Source organism: Numida meleagris, chromosome 5 (genome assembly GCF_002078875.1).
Source record: "Numida meleagris isolate 19003 breed g44 Domestic line chromosome 5, NumMel1.0, whole genome shotgun sequence".
Classification (NCBI taxonomy): Eukaryota; Metazoa; Chordata; class Aves; order Galliformes; family Numididae; genus Numida; species Numida meleagris.
Genome location: NC_034413.1, coordinates 68,151,399 through 68,156,711, shown reverse-complemented (window position 1 = coordinate 68,156,711; position 5,313 = coordinate 68,151,399). Strand labels below are relative to the sequence as shown.

The following is a 5,313-nucleotide window of genomic DNA, read 5'->3' as shown; positions in this document are numbered from 1 at the left end:
TTAAGCACTTCAGAATGAAACAACCTTTGGTCTTCTCACTTTGTGTCATATAGACGAGTGGGACATGCTGCTTGTCTGAGATATTTCTTTATGGTTTCCTAGGTTAACCCTGCACAATTGTAAGCAGTGTGTGGGTACTTCTGGAGGTTTTACCACTGTATTTAAGAAAATGGGCCCTAAATGTACTTGCATCCGAAAGATACTCAGTCTTATTAATGTATATATGCCATGCATAGATTATTAATAGCTTCATAACTAGACACAAACTTACGTTTCAATAAACATACTTTTACAACTGCAAGAAAAAAAAAAAAAGTTTTACATTAGGATGATACTTACTTCGTGTCTTTGTCCTGGGAGATTGCAACTAAAGAAACCACATTTAAAATCAGACATTAGATATGCAAATATGTGTTCAGATCAGAGATAGGAAAATTATTCAAATGATTAATTATTCATCATAAAAATGTCAATTAATAATTCTGAAGCATAATAGGCATCTTTCTAATGCATCTTTATTTTTCAAGCTTAAATACTGTTGAATCTGTGTTCAATTGCATTCTAACAAGTTTTTAAAAATTCAACAAAGTAAATAACCAACTGTAAACAAAAGTGAGCAGCGAATTTTAATAACTGCCAACTGAGCCAAGAAATGTGCCCAAAGTTCAGCGTCGATCCAGGAAGGGAAAGGGGAAATCTCACCGTGCTCAGGGTGAGCATCCTCACCCCTCCACCCGCTCCCTACTCACTGCCCGATGTGAGAAGCAGCTCGGGTCCCACACATGCTGTTCCTCCAGCCCAGAAGCAGAGATGTGTGTTGTAGACAGGAGCTGAACAGCACCAGGCCGTCAGGAATGACTTTATAAATGACAAAATTAACAAAAACATATGAGAGAGATTCACTTCTAACATGCAGGGACTCACAGGAGATTAAATATTACAGTGATCTGCTTGTTAGAAATGCCCAGGGATAGATAAATTAAAGCCAGACAATCTTTTCCCTTGCTTTTGGCTCGCATCCTATCCCTACATGGGTTTTCCGCAGAGGAACTTGAAAACTTTGGGAATGTTGATTCAAAAGGTTTCTTCCCAAATACCTCATCAGCGGGTGGGGGGAGAGTCGTTCCCTGACCCTTCCTTCCTCTCCTCCATGTGGAAATGGGAAAAAGAAAGGCAGCCTTGCTCTCTGAATCTTAGTTCCCAGGAACACCTGTAAGGAGGAAAAGCATCCACCAGCACCTTGGGGCCACACAGGGCATTCGCCATGCAGGAAAATAATTCCAACCTGCCCTACCCACAGGTGGCCGCAGAAAATAATCCCCCCTGTTGGTTTTCGGTCATTTTCATTAACAGAAAAAAAAGCAAAAAAACCACTCTGAATTATTTCCCAAAGCGAGGGCAGCTCCTGCATCAGGGAGCTATGCATGAAGACAGGCAAGCCCCCCCAGAGGCCCTGGCTCCCCCGGCATGGCGGCTGCAGCCCTGCTGTGGGAAGGATGCTGTCCCCAGGCTGGGACCCCTCCACAGGGATCTGTAATCCCTGGTGCAGGAAGGGGCTGACCCTCAAGAGCCCTGCCTCTGAAAGACCTGAAATAAAAAGCTCAACTAATGTGTTTTTGGAGGTGCTAAACTCCATCTTCGCTAGCCCAGCAGTGAGCTAGAGCCACAGCCCAACACCTGAGCCGGGCAGGCCTCAGTGGAGGTGTGACGTTGCTCCTCACCCCCTGCTTTTTCCTCCTCCCCAGGGATGTGACAGCATGGGTGAGAAAATGTGCTCCTCGCTGCATGTCCTTGTGCTTTGCTGGGGAAGAAGAGAGCAAATCCAAATAAACAAGGCAGCAGGTTGTCCCCTCACCAAGCCCCCAGGGCCTGCACAGGCCGTGAAGGCCGCAATAGGCCTCAGCCATATGTTCCCCTTAGGTGGCTTCCCCTCACCCTGTGCTTGGGGTCTTTCCCCCTGCCCAACACTTTGTCACCTCAGGAGCCCCCAGGCAGGCACAGGGGTCACCTCCACATGCAATGGTGACGTGGGCAAAGGGAAGCCCATGAGGAAGAGAAGCAAGCATCGCCCATAATGGCGCAGCTGGGACATGCTCCCCTCTCAGCAAGAAAACTTGAGGAAAAAGGGAAAAACCCACACCCAGGGAATTGCCCTTAAAACTGTCCCTGAGCCACACCACTGGGTGCCTTACACAGGGAGAGAGCTGGGGCTTGTTTTTAAATGGATGGGCTGGTTGGGGGTCATGTTTTTTAAGCTGGAAATGGAGTGAGGCATAAGCTCTGAAGGGGAATGCTGAACACACTGAGAATGGGAAGAGGCTGGGAGCTGGGCTGCCAGCACCACCCCAATCCAGGCAGAGCTATAGGTTGTCATTATTTCCATATCCTCAAGGAGCTGCACTCCCATTATTAGATCAGAGCAGGGCAGGAAATCATCGCTTGGATTAAGGTTAAATTCCATCTCAGAAGGGCTTAGCTAATTGCTAAATGTTTATGCCCAGTGTCCAAAAATTAAAATAAAATAACACTCCCATAGACCACATTAAAATGGCATTGATAAGGTTTGGTGTTGTGCCCCCCCCCCCACAAAGCTTGGGTGGTTTGTCACTCAGATGCAGCCCTGCTGGGATGTATAGGAGCTGGAGGAGCTGTGAGATTGAGGGCTGGAGAACAGGCTGCAAAAATTACGAATAGGGATTATCTGCCAATGCCAACATGTTCCTTAAAGCCCGTGAGCATCATCGCACGGGCTGAGGGTTGCTTTTTCAGTGTAGCTGCAGATATATGTTTTAATGACGATACGTGGATGGCACTCCCTCTCATTGCAGGTTAGGCTACAGTGTCTCTTAATCTGCCGTTCATCCTCCCATTTTGTAATCTGGAAACGTATGAATAATATGTAAAGCATTTGTTATGGGATTAATTTATTTTGAGAGCTTGTTTTTTTTTTTTGTGTTTGTTTTTTTCTGATATAAAACATGGTTAAGTGGAAAATGGGTGAGCCAGTAATTAGCATTCACTTTTTTCTTTTTCTTTCTTTTTATCATATGCATCTAAATTCAGTTTAGCTCTTTAAGGAATTGCCAGACTGCCCTTGATTTATAGGCAGTGTCTTCTGGATCTGAGAGGACCTAATTCAAATTAATAATACTTGAATCTGATTTCAGGATATTTGCACTGTGCTATATATTTCATTAAGATATCACTTTGTGTGTGTGTGTGTGTGTGCATATGACTGTATCTACAGGTACACTTGGGCACGGACAAGTCACGAAACCTGCAAGAAAATAACGTTGCCATTTACTGAATACAGCAAGAAAACTTTTAACAAAGCTAAAATAACTCAGACCAGGGGGAAAAAAATATATTGATAATGATAACAGTAAAATGAAAACCCTTTTCCCACCTCTGCACAGCTGCGGGGCTCGGCGGCAGGAGCCGGGCTGGCTCCGAGCCGCTGCTTCCCGCACCCACATCCCACAGTGCGGGGCCGGCGGGGGCCCGGGGCTGCCCTCGCAAATAGGGCGCAAATCGGGCGCAGGCAGAGAGCAAGCTGCGCGCCCCCTCGCCTGCCGCGCACGGACCTGCGCCCGGGGGGACGCGCTGAAGGGCATTTGGTGGCTGTTTCCCTAAAAAGCCCCTGCGCCTTTGGGGTCTCGGTGCCCGCGGGGTCCCCTGCAGCCCCTCCTCGGTGCGCTGCCTCTCCCCTTTCCCCCAAATCCTCTCCCTTCTCCCCCAGATCTGGAGCGCACGGGGGCACCGGCTCCTGCCTACAGCTCGCAGGGCAGGTTGTACTAACAGATGAAAAACAGCAATCACATTTTTTTTGTGGGAGCGACGAGCTGCAAAGACACGTCGGGGGGCTCGGGGGGTCCCTGCCTTCCCTCGCAGTATTTAGTCATCAGAAAGGTGTTCTCTGATCAGGACCATTTTTGAGTGCAATTGCTAGTGACTATTGCTCGCGTTCCAGCTCTTGCTGTAGGCACACATTCAACGCTCAGTTCAAGAGCAGTTTATCTTAGCTTAATGTAAGTAAAAGAATAGTGTCGGATCAGTGTACCATTTGTTTCAGTTTTCTTGAGGAGGGGAATAAAAAAAAAAAAAAAAAGAAGAAGAAGAAGAAGTGCTGTAATAGATTTAACTCTGTCACAGCAGGGGATTGCTCCGCAGCTCCCTAATGCAGCCCTTCGGGCAGCTGCACGGTTACCTTCAGAAAGGATCACACGAATGCGCGAGATGCGAAGTTTATCTTCGCACCGAGCTGGTTTCGAGCTCTTTTCGAGGCAGGAAGGGCCGTGGGTCGCGCTGGAAGCCGGGCAGCGCGGATCGAGCTGTGCCGTATCAGCCCCAATGCAGATAAGCGCTCAGCATCCGCAGCTCGGCTGCCTTGACTTACTTCTGTATTAGTTCTCAATTACGTGCAGTGTAAACCAGCTTTTTGATTAACAAAACAGCAGAGCATTGGTTAAGAACACTTAAACTTCAAAAAAAAAAAAAAAAATCCCCCTGGGAAGTGGGCTCTGAATTGGTTAATAATGTGCAGTACTTGCTAAATTGCTGACTTCCAGATGTGGAAAATATCTTTCTTGTTTAGGACCTACGTAACCTGATTGGATTACGACAGAAGCGTCACATTGGAAGGCTTTTGAGTGATGATTTAATTAACCATACAGTAGAAAGCTGTATTTGCCAGGAAACCCCTTCCATATTTGCATAACCAATCCCTTCAGTGCAAAGGTGGAGTCTGGGCTTTTTTTTTTTTTTTCCTTTTTTTTTTCTTTTTCTTTTTTTTTTCTTTTTTTCCCCTCCTCTCCTAGATGCGATTTTATTTTAATTTTCATACTTTCCCAAAGGTGACAAAGTTGTAACCCCCGGGAAGTTCGGCACTGCTCGTTGCCGGCCGGGCAGGGCAGGGGCAGGAAGAGCCCACCTCATCCCGATCCCTATCTGTGAACAACACAGAGACACTGTAAGATCTCAGCACGTTCGGGTGTGTTTTGGCTTTTTTTTTTCTTTTCTTTTTTTTTTTTTCCATCAGATTTAGCTGACTGTTCAAATAACCTGGATGAGTCCTGAAATGAAAGAGGGGGAAAAAAAAAAAAATGCCCCCAAAGAAACGCGTGAGGATAAAAATAAAACGGCACCCAAACGAGCAGGAGTCAGCTCGGAGCTTGTTCGCAGTGCCCGCACAGAGTTTAGTTTCTAGGCGTTATGTTAGGGTAAGTTTTGCCCTCCGCAAACAGCCCCAGCTCCGGCGGGGCCGGGTTCAGGATGCGGCCCCGCGGCGGGAATCCCGCTATGGGGGGGGTGAGG

General features: G+C 47.0%; 1 protein-coding gene and 1 long non-coding RNA gene across 2 annotated transcripts in view; one reads left to right on the top strand and one right to left on the bottom strand.

Moving 5' to 3' along the window:
• Nucleotides 496-4,961, bottom strand: LOC110400665. The gene is made up of 2 exons (XR_002440020.1): nucleotides 1,098-4,961; nucleotides 496-858 (listed from the first exon to the last, which is right to left on the bottom strand). It is a non-coding gene; the product is annotated as an uncharacterized LOC110400665 (long non-coding RNA).
• ZEB2 (zinc finger E-box binding homeobox 2) overlaps nucleotides 5,111-5,313 on the top strand; it is a 115,466-nt gene continuing 115,263 nt past the window's right edge. Inside the window, exon 1 of the mRNA XM_021400724.1 lies at nucleotides 5,111-5,219. The gene's annotated coding sequence lies outside the window, so the exon portion shown is untranslated. The remainder of the gene's footprint in view (nucleotides 5,220-5,313) is intronic.